Source organism: Anser cygnoides, chromosome W, assembly GCF_040182565.1.
Source record: "Anser cygnoides isolate HZ-2024a breed goose chromosome W, Taihu_goose_T2T_genome, whole genome shotgun sequence".
In the NCBI taxonomy this organism is placed as follows: Eukaryota; Metazoa; Chordata; class Aves; order Anseriformes; family Anatidae; genus Anser; species Anser cygnoides.
In genome coordinates, this window is record NC_089911.1 from 2,609,072 (window position 1) to 2,634,156 (window position 25,085).

The following is a 25,085-nucleotide window of genomic DNA, read 5'->3' on the forward strand; positions in this document are numbered from 1 at the left end:
TTTGCAAAGAAAAGCGTTTTATTGTTGCTATTCACAGCTTCCATTATTCACAGGTTTTTGAATGCTAACATTGCTCAGGAAAAGATCTGATATTTGTAGGGGTACCGTCATTCCTAGTTATTTGTTTTTACATTGTCCTTGCATTTATTACCATATAATTTCAAGTCTAAGTTTGTGGTTTATGTTATAATAAGGAAAAAAGCAGTAGTTGAGGTAATCAGGTTAAAGATTATAGATGGAGAGGAACTTGGCTTTAGATACTAAAAACAGGATGGCAGTTAGACTTGCCTTAGAAAAATTAAAATGGTTGACTAAACTTTTGTTTTCCCAAAACGTTGTGCTGACCAGCCAATTTGAATTTGGCGGTATTAAAGCTGTCTGCAATAAGTTTTTCTGTTTTGGATTGTAGCTAGTTCCTCTAGGTGCTCCCGCAGAATAGTATTTTTACTATACCTATATATACTTTATATATTTACTATACCTATATATACCTAATGCCTTTCTTAGAAACAAACAAACAAAAATCTCTTTTTAAATATAACTTTCTTGCAGTTGTTACTGATGGACTTGCTCCGCCACAAAGGATTCTTTTTCCACCTGAGAAGATACGTATGGATTGGCAAGAAACACAAAGTGTTGGAGTTGGCCTGTACAATCTTGGCAACACACGCTTTCTTAATGCTACTCTACAGTGTTTGACCTACACCCCCCCACTTGCCAATTACATGCTTTCTCTTGAGCACAGTCAGTCATGTGAGTACTTTCTAACAGTATTTTAAATCTGTTGGATAGCTCTGAAGGTGAAAGAACAGCAGTGATTCTGTGAGACAAAGTTACTTGCCTGATTTTACCTGTACAAGCTGGCTTTGAGCATTGTGTTAGCAGTGGGCTCAGAATAGCATATGGAGTGCGTTTAATGCACCATGTGGTTTTTTTTGTTTGTTTGTTTTTTTTTGTTTTTTTAAAAGGATCTTTTCTTGCTTCATGGGAATAATGAAGTGCATTGGACAGGAATGCATTTAATGAACATTTGGCATTTGGGCTTCCTGCTGCTAGAAAGGCAATAAAATTTAGGATGTTGGCATCATAGGTCTTTAGTCTTCACAGCCTAGGTTCCATAATGCACTACAATAAATGGTCTGTTCGTTGTTGAACCAATTAAAAAAACAAACAAACAAACAAACCTAGAAAGCAATATGAGCTGTTATGAACATGACTAGTTTTTTTGTGGGACTGTATTAAAATCTAGACTGATTTTGTTCTAAATAAAATGTTGTACTATAAACTAAATGTTGTACTAAACGTGTATGCTTTTTAGGCTGGTATCTTTGTATCGATACCTAGAAATTTAACTGTTTTCTTCCTGTATATAGAAATTGTTTCAGTTAAGAATCCTGTTGAAAAAAGGAGGGCAGAAGTACTATTACATACATTACTTTAGTTTTTCCTTTCTCCCAAAGGACTCGTAGCTCTGTATCATGAAGCTCACCTGACAGCACTGTGCTGAAAATAACCCACATTCTCTTAATGCTGTATCATCAATGTCAAATATTCTTTCCTCATATATTTTGCAGCCTGTGGAGTTCACATTCCTGTCAGCCTTCACAAACGTGACTTTGCAGTAGTCTTTTAGATTTCTCATCACAAAATGCACTTGAACACAAGCTTAATGGATATTTTTATTCTATAAAGTTGTGTGAAATGAAATGTTACGAGACTGTTGGGACAAGGAGAGTGGATACTGTATCTATAGTTTAAATGTTACTTATATGTTTGTTTGTAGTTATGTCTGTTTCGCTAGACTGGGATGCTTTCTTCTTTCACTCTTCAGGTCGTGAACAAGATTTTTGCATGATGTGCATGATGGAGACTCACATTAACCAGGCCCTGCGTTGCACTGTTGATGCTATCGAGCCTACGCGTGTTATCAATAACCTCAGTCGTAAGTGGCTTCAGATGTGTTTCTTTTTCAGTATCTTGTAATCTTCAAATAATTATTTGATGTGTATAAATGGTTTTAACACTATAAAGAAGAGAGATTTTAGAAATACGAGAATTATTTCATTTTTAAATGAGGTAAATACTATCATCTTCTTATTTAGGAATAGGACAACATTTCCATTTTGGCAGTCAAGAAGACGCACACGAGTTCTTGCGCTATACTGTCGATGCTATGCAGGAAGCGTGCTTGAATGGAAGCACCAAGTCAGCATAAACAAATTCACTTTTATACGTTCTCTAGCACCTTGTAGTCCTTTATTTACTATCAAAACTGAAAGTCTACGTCATCCTTGGTTTTCATAAAACTCTTTGAAGAGTTAACTGTGTGCCTTAAATCTTCTGAGGTCTGATTATAATTTATTTCCAGATTGGACAGATCTTCTCAAGCTACCACCATCATTCATCAAATATTTGGAGGATTTCTAAGATCAAGAGGTACGTTTAAAAATATTCCTGTCCTTAGAACTGATCTGTGTCTTTTGTCGGTAGTAAAGCAGTCTGCAGCTTGTCTAAAGTAGTATCTATCGACAACTTGAATTTGGACAGTTAGTCTCCTCCACGTATTGTTAAGCATTTATATTTTGCTTCCACTGAAGTGCTTGAATTGCAAAGCAGTTTCGGATACATATGAGGCATTTCTTGATATCACTTTGGATATAAAGGTAGGATGTTTTGTAAATATAATTCATGATGTTTAAGTACATGTATAACTTTCTAAATTAAACTTGTTTAACTTAAAAAACCAAACCACATACAATGTTAAAATATAAGAGCTTAAGAGAGCAGATGGAAGCATCTGCCTCGAGGGCAGGTGAGTTGGCAGAGTAAGGGAGCAGATGAGAGTACCTGTCCTAGCTGTGCTGTGGCTTTGGATGCTGCCGCGGCCTATGCTTTTCTTTTTCTTTCGCAGGTGCCTTGCACAGACTCAGAGGGGCCAAGCTGCACTCTGAAGAGCAGCACGAGAAGGGCAGGCTGGTCGTGAGTGGGGTTGGAGCGGAATGGCCAAGTTGCGCAAGGTGACTGCGAAGGGTATCCATTTTGCTTTTCAGGTGTCATGGCAGGCTCTACACAGAAGTGGCTGAGGATTTGAGAAGAGGTTACAGAGCATCAAGGAGCAGCACGTGCAGTGACGGTTTCCAAACGGTATGGTTGCTTTCTCTTCTGTTCATCAGGTGCCACAGGCAAGGTGGGCTGTGACGTTAGTCTTTAGAATCGGAGCTAAGCAGGTCACTAGAATGCCACAGGGCATCTGAGAAGGGTGTTTTAACAGAAAAAGCTTGTCTGGCATGGCAGTGCCTGATGGCAGCGTGTTTCCACAGGTGAAGAGGTGCCTGAAGCCCCATCCTGTCTAGCCTGCGCACACCTCGCTGAGAATGAAAGCCGCTTTCCAGTAATTCAGAAAGCCAAGTTACATCTCGGCCTCGAGCATCTGGGGCCTGTGCTTTTGGGCCTGTCTGTAGCATTTGGCACTTGCATTAATACTTTCTTGGCATATATTTAGGCTTTTGGGGCCAGTGACTTGGGGGGGTGTGGAGCTGCTTGTACACCTTTGGGGCTTGCATCTGGGGGGGGGGGGGGGGTTGGGAGTTGCTTGTACACCTTTGGGGACTGTGGCTGGGGGGGGGGGGTCAGGGCCTGCATCTGGGGGGGTTGGAAGCTGCTCCTACAATGTAGGGATCTGTATCTGTGGGGGTTGGGAGCTGCTTGTACACAGTATGGGCTTGCGTTTGGGGGCAGGTGTTGGGAGCTGCTTGTACAATGTAGGGATCTGCATCTGGAGGGGGTTGGGAGCTGCTTGTACACCTTTGGGGCTTGCATCTGGAGGGGGTTGGGGCCTGCCTCTGGGGGGGGTGGTTGTGAGCTGCTTGTATACTGTAGGGGCCTGCTTGTACACCTTTGGTGGGGCCTGCGTCTGGGGGGGGGGGGTGGGAGCTGCTTGTACACTGTTAGGGCCTGCCTTGCGGGGGGGGGGTGGGAGCTGCTTGTACACTGTAGGGGTCTGGGTCTTGGGGGGTTGGGGCTGTTTGTACACCTTTGGGGTGTGCCTCTGGGGAGGGTGGGGAGTTGCTTGGACACCTTTGGGGCCTGTGTCTGGGGGGGGTTGGGGCCTGTGCTGGGGGGGTTGGGAGCTGCTTGTACACTCTAGGGTCTTCTGGCGGGCTTTGGAGCCTCCCTTTGAGGGGGACATTTGGGAGCTGGTTGTACACCTTTGGGGCCAGAGTCTGGGGCGTGGGGGCTGGGGCTGGGGCCTGCATCTGGGTGGGGTGGGGTCCAGTTCATGGGGGGGGGTTGGGAGCTGCTTGTGGACAGTTGGGGTCTGCATCCGGGTGTGGTTGGGGCCTGCTTGTAGACTTCTGCAGCCTGCGTCTGGTGTTTGGGGGCTTTTCTGTAGCGTTTGGGGCTTGCATTTTGGCTTTGGGATGTGTCTTGAGCTTCTGGGGCCTAGCTGTAGTGCTTGGGGCCTGCGTCTGGGGCTTTTCTGTAGCATTTTGGTCACGTGTTTGTGATTTGGGGTGTGTATCCAGGGTTTTGCCTTTTTTGTAGTTTTCAGCTATGTGTCAGTTTCTTTGTCAGTTGCCTGGGGTTAGGGGCAGTTTGGGGTTTGGATCATTAGTCAGTGTCATTAGCGTTGGGGGGTTGATATGAAGGGTTAGGGTTGTGGTTAGAGTTGTTAGGGTTAAAGGGAATAAGGATTTTAGGGTAAGGGGATCAAGGTTGTGGGAATAAAAATGTTTTTGCACAGAGTTACATCGTTTAGAGGGAAGGAAGGTGGTACTGAGATATGCTTGCAGTGATAAGAAAGCTTCACAGACAACCTTGTAAAATGCAGACAACCAGAATCCTTAGAGCAATTGGGTGGAAATCACGGTGTAAGAAACATTACCACCTCAAAGAGGAAAACAGTCAAGAAAAAAAGAAAATTGACTTGTAACAGGCCAGCAGCTGTGTATTTTCTGTGAAGAACCAGATAGATTGTGAACCTGGATTACCCGGTCAATTGGGAAACTGGGGAGGGTCCTGGTCACCGAGAGGGAAAAAAAAAATTTATATAAACTGTGTTAAACTGTATAAACTAGTACGTGGCTTGTGGGACACCTGCCATTGCACTCGTGAATAAAAATGCTACCTCACTGAGATCCTTGCCTGAGCCTATGTTATTAGTACAAAAATTATTATTAGCAAAAAACGCCCAGTGCCGGAAGACTACATCTCCCGGCATGCTCTGGGAAAACAATATGGCCTCCCGGAAGTCCAGTGCCGGAAAACTACATCTCCCGGCATGCTCTGGGAAAACAATATGGCCTCCCGGAAGTCCAGTGCCGGAAAACTACATCTCCCGGCATGCTCTGGGAAAACAATATGGCCTCCCGGAAGTCCAGTGCCGGAAAACTACATCTCCCGGCATGCTCTGGGAAAACAACATGGCCTCCCGGAAGCCCAGTGCCCTCGAGTACTACATACCCCGGCATGCTCTGGGAAACCAATATGGCCTCCCGGAAGCCCAGTGCCGGAAGACTACATCTCCCGGCATTCCCCGGACTCCCAATATGGCTGCCCGGTAAGCGGCTTCTCGAGAACTGCACCTCCCGACATGCTCTGGGAAGGCAACATGGCCTCCCGGAAACCCAGTTCCCAAGAACTACATTTCCCAGCACTCCCCGGAAAATTGAGCCTCGCAGTTTGCCGTAGGACGCCACGTTTTTTGCTCTGTTACATTCCCCGTTCCATTTTGTGTTTATGGAGGTTTTTCCCGCCGTTTTGGGGTTTTCCCCTCAATTTCGGGTTTTCACCTCTCCATTTCAGGGTTCTTCCCCACAATTTTCGGTTCCTTTCCCTAATTTGGTGCTTCGCCCCCCCAGTTTTGGGGTTCCCCCTCCATTTTGGGGATTCCCCCCCCCCTTCCAATCCCCCCACAATTTTGGGGTCCCCCACCATCTTTTTTAGGCCTGCCACCCTAATATTAAGGTTCTTTCCCCCAATGTTGGGGTTCTCACCACATTTTTGAGGTTCCATCCCTTAATTTGGGGCTTCACTCCCCGACATCTGGGGCTTTAACCCCAATTTTGAGGGTCCCCCCGAATTTTGGGGATTCCTCCCCAGTTCTTGGGGGGTCCACATTCAATTCTGGAATTTCACGCTTCCATTTTAAGTGTTCTTCCCCCCAATTTGGGGGTTCACCCACCCAATCTTGAGGGTTCCTCCCCTAATTTGGGGGGACCTGACCACTTTTGGGGGTCCCCCCCAATTTTAGAGTCCCCCACCCTCCTTTTTTCGGGTTTCCCCCAATATTAATAGTTCTTCTGCCCAATTTTGGGGGACCCCACAACTTTGAGGTTCCTTCCCCTAACTTGGGGCTTCAACCCTTCAATTTTGGGGGTCTCCCACCCTCTTAATTTGGCCTTCCGCCCTAATATTAGGCCTAACCCCTAACCCTACGGCACCCACGCATCTAACCCTAACCCCCACCCCAAAAAACTCTAGAAACCCTAACCCTAAAAACCCTTTCAGCCCTAACCCAATAAAATTTACCACACTAAAGCCCTGAAGACCTACGCCTAAAACCCCTAACCCTAAAAATTAAGACCCTCTAAACCCTAACCCAAAAAATTAAGACTCTCAAGGCCCTAACCCTGGAGCCCCTAACCTTAAAAACAAACAAAAATTGAGACCTTAAACCCCTAACCCTAAATACCTTACCATAAATAAAACCCTATGACCCTAACCCCTAAAAACCCTATCTACACTAAAACCCCAAAAAACTTTAAAACCTTAACACACTAACCCCCAGACCCTAACCCTTTAACTCCAACCCTAACAACCTTAAAATCCTAACCCTAAACCCTGGAAACCCTAACCCTGAAACCCAACCCTAGTGCCTTAGCCCTGAAACCTTAAAACCCTAACACCTTGTTAAAAACACTCTGTAACTAATAACATAGATTCAGGCAAGGATCTCAGTGAGGTAGCATTTTTATTCACGAGTGCAATGGCAGGTGTCCCACAAGCCACGTACTAGTTCCATAACACAGTTTATATAAATTTTTTTTTTCCCTCTCGGTGACCAGGACCCTCCCCAGTTTCCCAATTGACCGGGTAATCCAGGTTCACAATCTATCTGGTTCTTCACAGAAAATACACAGCTGCTGGCCTGTTACAAGTCAATTTTCTTTTTTTCTTGACTGTTTTCCTCTTTGAGGTGGTAATGTTTCTTACACCGTGATTTCCACCCAATTGCTCTAAGGATTCTGGTTGTCTGCATTTTACAAGGTTGTCTGTGAAGCTTTCTTATCACTGCAAGCATATCTCAGTACCACCTTCCTTCCCTCTAAACGATGTAACTCTGTGCAAAAACATTTTTATTCCCACAACCTTGATCCCCTTACCCTAAAATCCTTATTCCCTTTAACCCTAACAACTCTAACCACAACCCTAACCCTTCATATCAACCCCCCAACGCTAATGACACTGACTAATGATCCAAACCCCAAACTGCCCCTAACCCCAGGCAACTGACAAAGAAACTGACACATAGCTGAAAACTACAAAAAAGGCAAAACCCTGGATACACACCCCAAATCACAAACACGTGACCAAAATGCTACAGAAAAGCCCCAGACGCAGGCCCCAAGCACTACAGCTAGGCCCCAGAAGCTCAAGACACATCCCAAAGCCAAAATGCAAGCCCCAAACGCTACAGAAAAGCCCCCAAACACCAGACGCAGGCTGCAGAAGTCTACAAGCAGGCCCCAACCACACCCGGATGCAGACCCCAACTGTCCACAAGCAGCTCCCAACCCCCCCCCATGAACTGGACCCCACCCCACCCAGATGCAGGCCCCAGCCCCAGCCCCCACGCCCCAGACTCTGGCCCCAAAGGTGTACAACCAGCTCCCAAATGTCCCCCTCAAAGGGAGGCTCCAAAGCCCGCCAGAAGACCCTAGAGTGTACAAGCAGCTCCCAACCCCCCCAGCACAGGCCCCAACCCCCCCCCAGACACAGGCCCCAAAGGTGTCCAAGCAACTCCCCACCCTCCCCAGAGGCACACCCCAAAGGTGTACAAACAGCCCCAACCCCCCAAGACCCAGACCCCTACAGTGTACAAGCAGCTCCCACCCCCCCCGCAAGGCAGGCCCTAACAGTGTACAAGCAGCTCCCACCCCCCCCCCAGACGCAGGCCCCACCAAAGGTGTACAAGCAGGCCCCTACAGTATACAAGCAGCTCACAACCACCCCCCCCAGAGGCAGGCCCCAACCCCCTCCAGATGCAAGCCCCAAAGGTGTACAAGCAGCTCCCAACCCCCTCCAGATGCAGATCCCTACATTGTACAAGCAGCTCCCAACACCTGCCCCCAAACGCAAGCCCATACTGTGTACAAGCAGCTCCCAACCCCCACAGATACAGATCCCTACATTGTAGGAGCAGCTTCCAACCCCCCCAGATGCAGGCCCTGACCCCCCCCCCAGCCACAGTCCCCAAAGGTGTACAAGCAACTCCCAACCCCCCCCCCCAGATGCAAGCCCCAAAGGTGTACAAGCAGCTCCACACCCCCCCAAGTCACTGGCCCCAAAAGCCTAAATATATGCCAAGAAAGTATTAATGCAAGTGCCAAATGCTACAGACAGGCCCAAAAGCACAGGCCCCAGATGCTCGAGGCCGAGATGTAACTTGGCTTTCTGAATTACTGGAAAGCGGCTTTCATTCTCAGCGAGGTGTGCGCAGGCTAGACAGGATGGGGCTTCAGGCACCTCTTCACCTGTGGAAACACACTGCCATCAGGCACTGCCATGCCAGACAAGCTTTTTCTGTTAAAACACCCTTCTCAGATGCCCTGTGGCATTCTAGTGACCTGCTTAGCTCCGATTCTAAAGACTAACGTCACAGCCCACCTTGCCTGTGGCACCTGATGAACAGAAGAGAAAGCAACCATACCGTTTGGAAACCGTCACTGCACGTGCTGCTCCTTGATGCTCTGTAACCTCTTCTCAAATCCTCAGCCACTTCTGTGTAGAGCCTGCCATGACACCTGAAAAGCAAAATGGATACCCTTCGCAGTCACCTTGCGCAACTTGGCCATTCCGCTCCAACCCCACTCACGACCAGCCTGCCCTTCTCGTGCTGCTCTTCAGAGTGCAGCTTGGCCCCTCTGAGTCTGTGCAAGGCACCTGCGAAAGAAAAAGAAAAGCATAGGCCGCGGCAGCCTCCAAAGCCACAGCACAGCTAGGACAGGTACTCTCATCTGCTCCCTTACTCTGCCAACTCACCTGCCCTCGAGGCAGATGCTTCCATCTGCTCTCTTAAGCTCTTATATTTTAACATTGTATGTGGTTTGGTTTTTTAAGTTAAACAAGTTTAATTTAGAAAGTTATACATGTACTTAAACATCATGAATTATATTTACAAAACATCCTACCTTTATATCCAAAGTGATATCAAGAAATGCCTCATATGTATCCGAAACTGCTTTGCAATTCAAGCACTTCAGTGGAAGCAAAATATAAATGCTTAACAATACGTGGAGGAGACTAACTGTCCAAATTCAAGTTGTCGATAGATACTACTTTAGACAAGCTGCAGACTGCTTTACTACCGACAAAAGACACAGATCAGTTCTAAGGACAGGAATATTTTTAAAAGTACCTCTTGATCTTAGAAATCCTCCAAATATTTGATGAATGATGGTGGTAGCTTGAGAAGATCTGTCCAATCTGGAAATAAATTATAATCAGACCTCAGAAGATTTAAGGCACACAGTTAACTCTTCAAAGAGTTTTATGAAAACCAAGGATGACGTAGACTTTCAGTTTTGATAGTAAATAAAGGACTACAAGGTGCTAGAGAACGTATAAAAGTGAATTTGTTTATGCTGACTTGGTGCTTCCATTCAAGCACGCTTCCTGCATAGCATCGACAGTATAGCGCAAGAACTCGTGTGCGTCTTCTTGACTGCCAAAACGGAAATGTTGTCCTATTGCTAAATAAGAAGATGATAGTATTTACCTCATTTAAAAATGAAATAATTCTCGTATTTCTAAAATCTCTCTTCTTTATAGTGTTAAAACCATTTATACACATCAAATAATTATTTGAAGATTACAAGATACTGAAAAAGAAACACATCTGAAGCCACTTACGACTGAGGTTATTGATAACACGCGTAGGCTCGATAGCATCAACAGTGCAACGCAGGGCCTGGTTAATGTGAGTCTCCATCGTGCACATCATGCAAAAATCTTGTTCACGACCTGAAGAGTGAAAGAAGAAAGCATCCCAGTCTAGCGAAACAGACATAACTACAAACAAACATATAAGTAACATTTAAACTATAGATACAGTATCCACTCTCCTTGTCCCAACAGTCTCGTAACATTTCATTTCACACAACTTTATAGAATAAAAATATCCATTAAGCTTGTGTTCAAGTGCATTTTGTGATGAGAAATCTAAAAGACTACTGCAAAGTCACGTTTGTGAAGGCTGACAGGAATGTGAACTCCACAGGCTGCAAAATATATGAGGAAAGAATATTTGACATTGATGATACAGCATTAAGAGAATGTGGGTTATTTTCAGCACAGTGCTGTCAGGTGAGCTTCATGATACAGAGCTACGAGTCCTTTGGGAGAAAGGAAAAACTAAAGTAATGTATGTAATAGTACTTCTGCCCTCCTTTTTTCAACAGGATTCTTAACTGAAACAATTTCTATATACAGGAAGAAAACAGTTAAATTTCTAGGTATCGATACAAAGATACCAGCCTAAAAAGCATACACGTTTAGTACAACATTTAGTTTATAGTACAACATTTTATTTAGAACAAAATCAGTCTAGATTTTAATACAGTCCCACAAAAAAATCTAGTCATGTTCATAACAGCTCATATTGCTTTCTAGGTTTTTTTTTTTGTTTGTTTGTTTTTTTAATTGGTTCAACAACGAACAGACCATTTATTGTAGTGCATTATGGAACCTAGGCTGTGAAGACTAAAGACCTATGATGCCAACATCCTAAATTTTATTGCCTTTCTAGCAGCAGGAAGCCCAAATAGCCCAAATGCCAAATGTTCATTAAATGCATTCCTGTCCAATGCACTTCATTATTCCCATGAAGCAAGAAAAGATCCTTTTAAAAAAACAAACAAACAAACAAACAAAAAAACCACATGGTGCATTAAACGCACTCCATATGCTATTCTGAGCCCACTGCTAACACAATGCTCAAAGCCAGCTTCTACAGGTAAAATCAGGCAAGTAACTTTGTCTCACAGAATCACTGCTGTTCTTTCACCTTCAGAGCTATCCAACAGATTTAAAATACTGTTAGAAAGTACTCACATGACTGGCTGTGCTCAAGAGAAAGCATGTAATTGGCAAGTGGGGGGGTGTAGGTCAAACACTGTAGAGTAGCATTAAGAAAGCGTGTGTTGCCAAGATTGTACAGGCCAACTCCAACACTTTGTGTTTCTTGCCAATCCATACGTATCTTCTCAGGTGGAAAAAGAATCCTTTGTGGCGGAGCAAGTCCATCAGTAACAACTGCAAGAAAGTTATATTTAAAAAGAGATTTTGTTTGTTTGTTTCTAAGAAAGGCATTAGGTATATATAGGTATAGTAAATATATAAAGTATATATAGGTATAGTAAAAATACTATTCTGCGGGAGCACCTAGAGGAACTAGCTACAATCCAAAACAGAAAAACTTATTGCAGACAGCTTTAATACCGCCAAATTCAAATTGGCTGGTCAGCACAACGTTTTGGGAAAAAAAAAAGTTTAGTCAACCATTTTAATTTTTCTAAGGCAAGTCTAACTGCCATCCTGTTTTTAGTATCTAAAGCCAAGTTCCTCTCCATCTATAATCTTTAACCTGATTACCTCAACTACTGCTTTTTTCCTTATTATAACTTAAACCACAAACTTAGACTTGAAATTATATGGTAATAAATGCAAGGACAATGTAAAAACAAATAACTAGGAATGACGGTACCCCTACAAATATCAGATCTTTTCCTGAGCAATGTTAGCATTCAAAAACCTGTGAATAATGGAAGCTGTGAATAGCAACAATAAAACGCTTTTCTTTGCAAAAGAGTCCCCAGTGGTGCCAGTGCACTCTCTGGACTCACTGCAGTGTATCCCCAGTGGTGCCAGTGCACTCTCTGGACTCACTGCACTGCATCCCCAGTCGTGCCAGTGCAATCTCTGGACTCACTGCAGTGCATCCCCAGTGGTGCCAGTGCACTCTCTGGACTCACTGCAGTGCATCCCCAGTGGTGCCAGTGTACTCTCTGGACTCAATGCACTGCATCCCCAGTGGTGCCTGTGCACTCTCTGGACTCAATGCACTGCATTCCCAAGGTGCCAGTGCACTCTCTGGACTCACTGCACTGCATCCCCAATGGTGCCTGTGCACTCTCTGGACTCACTGCAGTGCATTCCAAGGAGTGCCAGTGCACTCTCTGGACTCACTGCAATGCATCCCTAGTGGTGCCAGTGCACTCCCTGGACTCACTGCACTGCATCCCCAGTGTTGCCAGTGCATTCTCTGGACTAACTGCATTGAATCCCAAGTGGTGCCAGTGCACTCTCTGGACTCACTGCACTGCATCCCCAGTGGTGCCAGTGCACTCTCTGGACTCACTGCACTGCATCCCCAAGGTGCCAGTGCACTCTCTGGACTCAATGCAGTGCATTCCGAGGAGTGCCAGTGCACTCTCTGGACTCACTGCAGTGCATCCCCAGTGGTGCCAGTGCACTCTCTGGACTCACTGCACTGCATCCCCAGTGGTGCCAGTGCACTCTCTGGACTCACTGCAGTGCATCACCTGTGGTGCCAGTGCACTCTGTGGACTCACTGCACTGCATCCCCAGTGGTGCCAGTGCACTCTCTGGACTCACTGCACTGCATCCCCAGAGGTGCCAGTGCACTCTATGGACTCACTGCACTGCATCCCCAGTGGTGCCAGTGCACTCTCTGGACTCAGTGCAGTGCATCCCCAGTGGTGCCAGTGAACCCTCTGGACTCACTGCACTGCATCCCCAGTGGTGCCAGTGCACTCTCTGGACTCACTGCAGTGCATCCGAAGTGGTGCCAGTGCACTCTCTGGATTCACTGCACTGCATCCGCAGTGGAGCCAGTGCACTCTCTGGAGTCACTGCAGTGCATCACCAGTGGTGCCAGTGCAGTCTCTGGACTCACTGAAGTGCATCCCCAATGGTGCCAGTGCAGTCTCTGGACTCACTGCACTGCATCCCCAGTCGTGCCAGTGCAATCTCTGGACTCACTGCAGTGCATCCCCAGTGGTGCCACTGCCCTCTCTGGACTCACTGCACTGCATCCCCAGTGGTTCCAGTGCACTCTCTGGACTCACTGCAGTGCATCGCCACTGGTGCCAGTGCACTCTCTGGACTCACTGCAATGCATCCCCTGTGGTGGCAGTGCACTCTCTGGACTCACTGCACTGCATCCCCAGTGGTGCCATTGCACTCTATGGACTCACTGCAGTGCATCCCCAGTGGTGCCAGTGCACTCTCTGGATTCACTGCACTGCATCCCCAGTGGTGCCAGTGCACTCTCTGGACTCACTGCAGTGCATCCTCAGTGGTGCCAGTGCACTCTCTGGATTCACTGCACTGCATCCCCAGTGGTGCCAGTGCACTCTCTGGACTCACTGCAGTGCATCCCCAGTGGTGCCAGTGCACTCTCTGGACTCACTGCAGTGCATCCCCAATGGTGCCAGTGCAGTCTCTGGACTCACTGCACTGCATCCCCAGTCGTGCCAGTGCAATCTCTGGACTCACTACAGTGCATCCCCAGTGGTGCCACTGCCCTCTCTGGACTCACTGCACTGCATCCCCAGTGGTGCCAGTGCACTCTCTGGAGTCACTGCACTGCATCCCCAGTGGTGCCAGTGCACTCTCTGGACTCACTGCACTGCATACCCAGTGGTGCCAGTGCACTCTCTGGAGTCACTGCAGTGCATCCTCAGTGGTGCCAGTGCACTCTCTGGACTCACTGCACTGCATCCCCAGTGGTGACAGTGCACTCTCTGGACTCACTGCAGTGCATCCCCAGTGGTGCCAGTGCACTCTCTGGACTCAATGCACTGCATTCCCAGTGTTGCCAGTGCATTCTCTGGACTAACTGCATTGAATCCCCAGTGGTGCCAGTGCACTCTCTGGACTCACTGCAGTGCATCCCCAGTGGTGCCAGTGCACTCTCTGGATTCACTGCACTGCATCCCCACTGGTGCCAGTGCACTCTCTGGACTCACTGCACTGCATCCCCAGTGGTGCCAGTGCACTCTCTGGACTCACTGCAGTGCATCCCCAGTGGTGCCAGTGCACTCTCTGGATTCACTGCACTGCATCCCCAGTGGTGCCAGTGCACTCTCTGGGCTCACTGCACTGCATGCCCAGTGGTGCCAGTGCACTCTCTGGATTCACTGCACTGCATCCCCAGTGGTGCCAGTGCACTCACTGGACTCACTGCACTGCATCCCCAGTGGTGCCAGTGCACTCTCTGGATTCATTGCACTGCATCCCCAGTGGTGCCAGTGCACTCTCTGGACTCACTGCAGTGAATCGCCAGTGGTGCCAGTGCACTCTCTGGACTCAATGCAATGCATCCCTAGTGTTGCCAGTGCACTCTCTGGACTCACTGCACTGCATCCCCAGTGGTGCCAGTGCACTCTCTGGAGTCACTGCAGTGCATTCCCAGTGGTGCCAGTGCACTCTCTGGACTCACTGCACTGCATCCCCAGTGGTGCCAGTGCACTCTCTGGACTCACTGCACTGCATTCCCTGTGGTGCCAGTGCACTCTCTGGACTCACTGCACTGCATCCCCAGTGGTGCCAGTGCACTCTGTGGACTCACTGCACTGCATCCCAAGTGGTGCCAGTGAACCCTCTGGACTCACTGCACTGCATCCCCAGTGGTGCCAGTGCACTCTCTGGACTCACTGCAGTGCATCCGAAGTGGTGCCAGTGCACTCTCTGGATTCACTGCACTGCATCCGCAGTCGTGCCAGTGCACTCTCTGGAGTCACTGCAGTGCATCCCCAGTGGTGCCAGTGCAGTCTCTGGACTCACTGCAGTGCATCTCCAATGGTGCCAGTGCAGTCTCTGGACTCACTGCACTGCATCCCCAGTCGTGCCAGTGCAATCTCTGGACTCACTGCAGTGCATCCCCAGTGGTGCCAGTGCACTCTCTGGACTCACTGCACTGCATCCCCAGTGGTGCCTGTGCACTCTCTGGACTCACTGCACTGCATCCCCAGTGGTGCCAGTACACTCTATGGGCTCACTGCACTGCATCCCCTGAGGTGCCATTGCACTCTATGGACTCACTGCAGTGCATCCCCAGTGGTGCCAGTGCACTCTCTGGAGTCACTGCACTGCATCCCCAGTGGTGCCTGTGCACTCTCTGGACTCACTGCGCTGCATCGCGAGTGGTGCCAGTGCACTCTCTGGACTCACTGCACTGCATCCCCAGTGGTGCCAGTGCACTCTCTGGATTCAATGCACTGCATCCCCAGTGGTGCCAGTGCACTCTCTGGACTCACTGCAGTGCATCCCCAGTGGTGCCAGTGCACTCTCTGTACTCACTGCACTGCATCCCCAGAGGTGCCAGTGCACTCTCTGGATTCATTGCACTGCATCCCCAGTGGTGCCAGTGCACTCTCTGGATTCATTGCACTGAATCCCCACTGGTGCCAGTGCACTCTCTGGACTCACTGCACTGCATCCCCAGTGGTGCCAGTGCACTCTCTGGACTCACTGCACTGCATCCCCAGTGGTGCCAGTGCACTCTCTGGACTCACTGCACTACATCCCCAGTGGTGCCAGTGCACTCTATGGGCTCACTGCACTGCATCCCCTGTGGTGCCAGTGCACTCTCTGGACTCACTGCAGTGCATCCCCAGTGGTACCAGTGCACTCTCTGGACTCACTGCAGTGCATCCCCAGTGGTGCCAGTGCACTCTCTGGACTCACTGCACTGCATCCCCAGTGGTGCCAGTGCACTCTCTGGACTCAATGCACTGCATCCCCAGTGGTGCCAGTGCACTCTCTGGACTCACTGCACTGCATCCCAGTGGTGCCAGTGCACTCTCTGTAGTCACTGCAGTGCATTCCCAGTGGTGCCAGTGCACTCTCTGGACTCACTGCACTGCATCCCCAGTGGTGCCAGTGCACTCTCTGGACTCACTGCATTGTATCCCCAGGGGTGCCAGTGCACTCTCTGGAGTCACTGCAGTGCATCCCCAGTGGTGCCAGTGCACTCTGTGGACTCACTGCACTGCATCCCCAGTGGTGCCAGTGCACTCTCTGGAGTCACTGCACTGCATCCCCAGTGGTGCCAGTGCACTCTCTGGAGTCACTGCAGTGCATTCCCAGTGGTGCCAGTGCACTCTCTGGACTCACTGCACTGCATCCCCAGTGGTGCCAGTGCACTCTCTGGACTCACTGCACTGCATCCCCAGTGGTGCCAGTGCACTCTCTGGATTCACTGCACTGCATCCCCAGTGGTGCCAGTGCACTCTCTGGACTCACTGCAGTGCATCCCCAGTGGTGCCAGTGCACTCTCTGGATTCACTGCACTGCATCCCCAGTGGTGCCAGTGCACTCTCTGGAATCAATGCAGTGCATCCGCAGAGTTGCCAGTGCATTCTCTGGACTCACTGCAGTGCATCCCCAGTGGTGCCAGTGCACTCTCTGGACTCACTGCACTGCATCCCCAGTGGTGCCAGTGCACTCTCTGGATTCACTGCACTGCATCCCCAGTGGTGCCAGTGCACTCTCTGGACTCACTGCATCCCCAGTGGTGCCAGTGCACTCTCTGGAGTCACTGCAGTGCATCCCCAAGGTGCCAGTACACTCTCTGGACTCACTGCAGTGCATCCCCAGTGGTGCCAGTGCACTCTCTGGATTCACTGCACTGCATCCCCAGTGGTGCCAGTGCACTCTCTGGACTCACTGCACTGCATCCCCAGTGGTGCCAGTGCACTCTCTGGACTCACTGCGCTGCATCCCCAGTGGTGCCAGTGCACTCTCTGGACTCACTGCACTGCATCCCCAATGGTGCCAGTGCACTCTATGGACTCACTGCGCTGCATCCCCAGTGGTGCCAGTGTACTCTCTGGACTCAATGCACTGCATCCCCAGTGGTGCCAGTGCAGTCTCTGGACTCACTGCACTGCATCCCCAATGGTGCCAGTGCACTCTCTGGACTCACTGCAGTGCATCCCCAGTGGTGCCAGTGCCCTCTCTGGACTCACTGCACTGCATCCCCAGTGGTGCCAGTGCACTCTCTGGACTCACTGCAGTGCATCGCCAGTGTGCCAGTGCACTCTATGGACTCACTGCACTGCATCCCCAGTGGTGCCAGTGCACTCTCTGGACTCACTGCAGTGCATCCTCAGTGGTGCCAGTGCACTCTCTGGATTCACTGCACTGCATCTGCAGTCGTGCCAGTGCACTCTCTGGAGTCACTGCAGTGCATCCCCAGTGGTGCCAGTGCAGTCTCTGGACTCACTGCAGTGCATCTCCAATGGTGCCAGTGCAGTCTCTGGACTCACTGCACTGCATCCCCAGTCGTGCCAGTGCAATCTCTGGACTCACTGCAGTGCATCCCCAGTGGTGCCACTGCCCTCTCTGGACTCACTGCACCGCATCCCCAGTGGTGCCAGTGCACTCTCTGGACTCACTGCACTGCATCCCCAGTGGTGCCTGTGCACTCTCTGGACTCACTGCACTGCATCCCCAGTGGTGCCAGTACACTCTATGGGCTCACTGCACTGCATCCCCTGAGGTGCCATTGCACTCTATGGACTCACTGCAGTGCATCCCCAGTGGTGCCAGTGCACTCTCTGGAGTCACTGCACTGCATCCCCAGTGGTGCCTGTGCACTCTCTGGACTCACTGCACTGCATCGCGAGTGGTGCCAGTGCACTCTCTGGACTCACTGCACTGCATCCCCAGTGGTGCCAGTGCACTCTCTGGATTCAATGCACTGCATCCCCAGTGGTGCCAGTGCACTCTCTGGACTCACTGCAGTGCATCCCCAGTGGTGCCAGTGCACTCTCTGTACTCACTGCACTGCATCCCCAGAGGTGCCAGTGCACTCTCTGGATTCATTGCACTGCATCCCCAGTGGTGCCAGTGCACTCTCTGGATTCATTGCAGTGGTGCCAGTGCACTCTCTGTACTCACTGCACTGCATCCCCAGAGGTGCCAGTGCACTCTCTGGATTCATTGCACTGCATCCCCAGTGGTGCCTGCATCCCCAGTGGTGCCAGTGCACTCTCTGGACTCACTGCACTGCATCCCCAGTGGTGCCAGTGCACTCTCTGGACTCACTGCACTGCATCCCCAGTGGTGCCAGTGCACTCTCTGGACTCACTGCACTACATCCCCAGTGGTGCCAGTGCACTCTATGGGCTCACTGCACTGCATCCCCTGTGGTGCCAGTGCACTCTCTGGACTCACTGCAGTGCATCCCCAGTGGTACCAGTGCACTCTCTGGACTCACTGCAGTGCATCCCCAGTGGTGCCAGTGCACTCTCTGGACTCACTGCACTGCATCCCCAGTGGTGCCAGTGCACTCTCTGGACTCAATGCACTGCATCCCCAGTGGTGCCAGTGCACTCTCTGGACTCACTGCACTGCATCCCAGTGGTGCCAGTGCACTCTCTGTAGTCACTGCAGTGCATCCCCTGTGGTGGCAGTGCACTCTCTGGACTCACTGCAGTGCATCCCCAGTGGTGCCAGTGCACTCTCTGGACTCACTGCATTGTATCCCCAGGGGTGCCAGTGCACTCTCTGGAGTCACTGCAGTGCATCCCCAGTGGTGCCAGTGCACTCTGTGGACTCACTGCACTGCATCCCCAAGGTGCCTGTGCACTCTCTGGACTCACTGCACTGCATCCCCAGTGGTGCCAGTGCACTCTCTGTAGTCACTGCAGTGCATTCCCAGTGGTGCCAGTGCACTCTCTGGACTCACTGCACTGCATCCCCAGTGGTGCCAGTGCACTCTCTGGACTCACTGCACTGCATCCCCAGTGGTGCCAGTGCACTCTCTGGATTCACTGCACTGCATCCCCAGTGGTGCCAGTGCACTCTCTGGACTCACTGCAGTGCATCCCCAGTGGTGCCAGTGCACTCTCTGGATTCACTGCACTGCATCCCCAGTGGTGCCAGTGCACTCTCTGGAATCAATGCAGTGCATTTGCAGAGTTGCCAGTGCATTCTCTGGACTCACTGCAGTGCATCCCCAGTGGTGCCAGTGCACTCTCTGGACTCACTGCACTGCATCCCCAGTGGTGCCAGTGCACTCTCTGGATTCACTGCACTGCATCCCCAGTGGTGCCAGTGCACTCTCTGGACTCACTGCACTGCATCCCCAGTGGTGCCAGTGCACTCTCTGGATTCACTGCAGTTCATCCCCAGTGGTGCCAGTGCACTCTCTGGACTCACTGCAGTGCATCCCCAGTGGTGCCAGTGCACTCTCTGGACTCACTGCAGTGCATCCCCAGTGGTGCCAGTGCCCTCTCTGGACTCACTGCACTGCATCCCCAGTGGTGCCAGTGCACTCTCTGGACTCACTGCACTGAATCCCCAGTGTGCCAGTGCACTCTCTGGATTCACTGCAGTGCATCCCCAGTGGTTCCAGTGCACTCTCTGGAGTCACTGCAGTGCATCCCTAATGTTGCCAGTGTACTCTCTGGACTCACTGTAATGCATCCCCAGTGGTGCCAGTGCACTCTCTGGACTCACTGCACTGCATCCCCAGTGGTGCCAGTGCACTCTCTGGACTCACTGCACTGCATCCCCACTGGTGCCTGTGCACTCTCTGGATTCACTGCACTGCATCCCCAGTGGTGCCAGTGCACTCTCTGGAGTCACTGCAGTGCATCCCCAGTGGTGCCAGTGCACTCTCTGGACTCACTGCAGTGCATCCCCAGTGGTGCCAGTGCACTCTCTGGACTCACTGCACTGCATCCCCAGTGGTGCCAGTGCACTCTCTGGACTCACTGCACTGCATCCCCAGTGGTGCCAGTGCACTCTCTGGACTCACTGCACTGCATCCCCAGTGGTGCCAGTGCACTCTCTGGACTCACTGCACTGAATCCCCAGTGGTGCCAGTGCACTCTCTGGACTCACTGCACTGCATCCCCAGTGGTGCCAGTGCACTCTCTGGAGTCACTGCAGTGCATCCCCAGTGGTGCCAGTGCACTCTCTGGACTCACTGCAGTGCATCCCCAGTGGTGCCAGTGCACTCTCTGGACTCACTGCACTGCATCCCCAGTGGTGCCAGTGCACTCTCTGGACTCACTGCACTGCATCCCCAGTGGTGCCAGTGCACTCTCTGCACTCACTGCGCTGCATCCCCAGTGGTGCCAGTGCACTCTCTGGACTCACTGCACTGCATCCCCAGTGGTGCCAGTGCACTCTCTGGACTCACTGCACTGCATCCCCTGTGGTGCCAGTGCACTCTCTGGACTCACTGCACTGCATTCCCTGTGGTGCCAGTGCACTCTCTGGACTCACTGCAGTGCATCCCCAGTGGTGCCAGTGTACTCTGTGGACTCACTGCACTGCATCCCAAGTGGTGCCAGTGAACCCTCTGGACTCACTGCACTGCATCCCCAGTGGTGCCAGTGCACTCTCTGGACTCACTGCAGTGCATCGCCAGTGGTGCCAGTGCACTCTATGGACTCACTGCAGTGCATCCCCAGTGGTGCCAGTGCACTCTCTGGATTCACTGCACTGCATCCGCAGTGGTGCCAGTGCACTCTCTGGACTCACTGCAGTGCATCCCCAGTGGTGCCAGTGCACTCTCTGGATTCAATGCACTGCATCCCCAGTGGTGCCAGTGCACTCTCTGGACTCACTGCACTGCATCACCAGTGGTGCCAGTGCACTCTCTGGACTCACTGCACTGCATCCCCAGAGGTGCCAGTGCACTCTCTGGATTCATTGCACTGAATCCCCAGTGGTGCCAGTGCACTCTCTGGACTCACTGCACTGCATCCCCAGTGGTGCCAGTGCACTCTCTGGATTCAATGCACTGCATCCCCAGTGTTGCCAGTGCACTCTCTGGACTCACTGCACTGCATCCCCAGTGGTGCCAGTGCACTCTCTGGACTCACTGCACTGCATCCCCAGTGGTGCCAGTGCACTCTCTGGACTCACTGCACTGCATCCCCTGTGGTGCCAGTGCACTCTCTGGACTCACTGCAGTGCATCCCCAGTGGTGCCACTGCCCTCTCTGGACTCACTGCAGTGCATCGCCAGTGGTGCCAGTGCACTCTCTGGACTCACTGCAGTGCATCGCCAGTGGTGCCAGTGCACTCTCTGGACTCACTGCACTGCATCCCCAGTGGTGCCAGTGCACTCTCTGGACTCACTGCACTGCATCCCCAGTGGTGCCAGTGCACTCTCTGGAGTCACTGCAGTGCATCCCCTGTGGTGGCAGTGCACTCTCTGGACTCACTGCAGTGCATCCCCTGTGGTGCCAGTGCACTCTCTGGACTCACTGCACTGCATTCCCAGTGGTGCCAGTGCACTCTCTGGACTCACTGCGCTGCATCCCCAGTGGTGCCAGTGCACTCTCTGGACTCAATGCAGTGCATCGCCAGTGGTGCCAGTGCATTCTCTGGACTAACTGCATTGAATCCCCACTGGTGCCAGTGCACTCTCTGGACTCACTGCACTGCATCCCCAGTGGTGCCAGTGCACTCTCTGGACTCACTGCACTGCATCCCCAGTGTTGCCAGTGCATTCTCTGGACTAACTGCATTGAATCCCCACTGGTGCCAGTGCACTCTCTGGACTCACTGCACTGCATCCCCAGTGGTGCCAGTGCACTCTCTGGACTCACCGCAATGCATCCCTAGTGTTGCCAGTGCACTCTTTTGTCTCACTGCACTGCATTCCCAAGGTGCCAGTGCACTCTCTGGACTCACTGCACTGCATCCCCAGTGGTGCCAGTGCACTCTCTGGAGTCACTGCACTGCATCCCCAAGGTGCCAGTGCACTCTCTGGACTCACTGCACTGCATCCCCAGTGGTGCCAGTGCACTCTCTGGACTCACTGCACTGCATCCCCAGTGGTGCCAGTGCACTCTCTGGACTCACTGCAGTGCATCCCCAGTGGTGCCAGTGCACTCTCTGGACTCACTGCACTGCATCCCCAGTGGTGCCAGTGCACTCTCTGGACTCACTGCAGTGCATCCCCAGTGGTGCCAGTGCACTCTCTGGACTCACTGCACTGCATTCCCTGTGGTGCCAGTGCACTCTCTGGACTCACTGCAGTGCATCCGCAGTGGTGCCAGTGCACTCTGTGGACTCACTGCACTGCATCCCAAGTGGTGCCAGTGAACCCTCTGGACTCACTGCAGTGCATCCGAAGTGGTGCCAGTGCACTCTCTGGAGTCACTGCGCTGCATCCCCAGTGGTGCTAGTGCACTCTCTGGACTCACTGCAGTGCATCCCCAGTGGTGCCAGTGCACTCTCTGGACTCACTGCAGTGCATCCTCAGTGGTGCCAGTGCACTCTCTGGATTCACTGCACTGCATCCGCAGTCGTGCCAGTGCACTCTCTGGAGTCACTGCAGTGCATCCCCAGTGGTGCCAGTGCAGTCTCTGGACTCACTGCAGTGCATCTCCAATGGTGCCAGTGCAGTCTCTGGACTCACTGCACTGCATCCCCAGTCGTGCCAGTGCAATCTCTGGACTCACTGCAGTGCATCCCCAGTGGTGCCACTGCCCTCTCTGGACTCACTGCACTGCATCCCCAGTGGTGCCAGTGCACTCTCTGGACTCACTGCAGTGCATCCCCAGTGGTGCCTGTGCACTCTCTGGACTCACTGCACTGCATCCCCAGTGGTGCCAGTACACTCTATGGGCTCACTGCACTGCATCCCCTGAGGTGCCATTGCACTCTATGGACTCACTGCAGTGCATCCCCAGTGGTGCCAGTGCACTCTCTGGATTCACTGCACTGCATCCCCAGTGGTGCCAGTGCACTCTCTGGACACACTGCAGTGCATCCCCAGTGGTGCCAGTGCACTCTCTGGATTCAATGCACTGCATCCCCAGTGGTGCCAGTGCACTCTCTGGACTCACTGCACTGCATCCCCAGTGGTGCCAGTGCACTCTCTGGACTCACTGCACTGCATCCCCAGAGGTGCCAGTGCACTCTCTGGATTCATTGCACTGAATCCCCAGTGGTGCCAGTGCAGTCTCTGGACTCACTGCACTGCATCCCCAGTGGTGCCAGTGCACTCTCTGGATTCAATGCACTGCATCCCCAGTGGTGCCAGTGCACTCTCTGGACTCACTGCACTGCATCCCCAGTGGTGCCAGTGCACTCTCTGGACTCACTGCACTGCATCCCCAGTGGTGCCAGTGCACTCTCTGGACTCACTGCACTGCATCCCCTGTGGTGCCAGTGCACTCTCTGGACTCACTGCAGTGCATCCCCAGTGGTACCAGTGCACTCTCTGGACTCACTGCAGTGCATCGCCAGTGGTGCCAGTGCACTCTCTGGACTCACTGCAGTGCATCCCCAGTGGTGCCAGTGCACTCTCTGGACTCACTGCACTGCATCCCAGTGGTGCCAGTGCACTCTCTGGAGTCACTGCAGTGCATCCCCTGTGGTGGCAGTGCACTCTCTGGACTCACTGCAGTGCATCCCTAGTGGTGCCAGTGCACTCTCTGGACTCACTGCACTGCATCCCCAGTGGTGCCAGTGCACTCTCTGGACTCACTGCACTGCATCCCCAAGGTGCCTGTGCACTCTCTGGACTCACTGCAGTGCATTCCCAGTGGTGCCAGTGCACTCTCTGGAGTCACTGCAGTGCATTCCCAGTGGTGCCAGTGCACTCTCTGGACTCACTGCACTGCATCCCCAGTGGTGCCAGTGCACTCTCTGGATTCACTGCAGTGCATCCCCAGTGGTGCCAGTGCACTCTCTGGACTCACTGCACTGCATCCCCAGTGGTGCCAGTACACTCTCTGGATTCACTGCACTGCATCCCCAGTGGTACCAGTGCACTCTCTGGACTCACTGCAGTGCATCCCCAGTGGTGCCAGTGCACTCTCTGGATTCACTGCACTGCATCCCCAGTGGTGCCAGTGCACTCTCTGGACTCACTGCAGTGCATCCCCAGTGTTGCCAGTGCACTCTCTGGACTCACTGCAGTGCATCCGCAGTGGTGCCAGTGTACTCTGTGGACTCACTGCACTGCATCCCAAGTGGTGCCAGTGAACCCTCTGGACTCACTGCACTGCATCCCCAGTGGTGCCAGTGCACTCTCTGGACTCACTGCAGTGCATCGCCAGTGGTGCCAGTGCACTCTATGGACTCACTGCAGTGCATCCCCAGTGGTGCCAGTGCACTCTCTGGATTCACTGCACTGCATCCGCAGTGGTGCCAGTGCACTCTCTGGACTCACTGCAGTGCATCCCCAGTGGTGCCAGTGCACTCTCTGGATTCAATGCACTGCATCCCCAGTGGTGCCAGTGCACTCTCTGGACTCACTGCACTGCATCACCAGTGGTGCCAGTGCACTCTCTGGACTCACTGCACTGCATCCCCAGAGGTGCCAGTGCACTCTCTGGATTCATTGCACTGAATCCCCAGTGGTGCCAGTGCACTCTCTGGACTCACTGCACTGCATCCCCAGTGGTGCCAGTGCACTCTCTGGATTCAATGCACTGCATCCCCAGTGTTGCCAGTGCACTCTCTGGACTCACTGCACTGCATCCCCAGTGGTGCCAGTGCACTCTCTGGACTCACTGCACTGCATCCCCAGTGGTGCCAGTGCACTCTCTGGACTCACTGCACTGCATCCCCTGTGGTGCCAGTGCACTCTCTGGACTCACTGCAGTGCATCCCCAGTGGTACCAGTGCACTCTCTGGACTCACTGCAGTGCATCGCCAGTGGTGCCAGTGCACTCTCTGGACTCACTGCAGTGCATCGCCAGTGGTGCCAGTGCACTCTCTGGACTCACTGCACTGCATCCCCAGTGGTGCCAGTGCACTCTCTGGACTCACTGCACTGCATCCCAGTGGTGCCAGTGC

At 51.9% G+C, this 25,085-nt stretch overlaps 1 long non-coding RNA gene across 1 annotated transcript in view; it reads left to right on the forward strand.

The window, feature by feature from the left end:
• Positions 1–2,779: 2,779 nt before the first annotated feature.
• Positions 2,780–25,085, forward strand: part of LOC136788734 (uncharacterized) — a 175,802-nt gene continuing 153,496 nt past the window's right edge. The window contains exons 1-2 of the long non-coding RNA XR_010827361.1: positions 2,780–3,144; positions 3,321–3,408. This is a non-coding gene — a long non-coding RNA (uncharacterized lncRNA). The remainder of the gene's footprint in view (positions 3,145–3,320; positions 3,409–25,085) is intronic.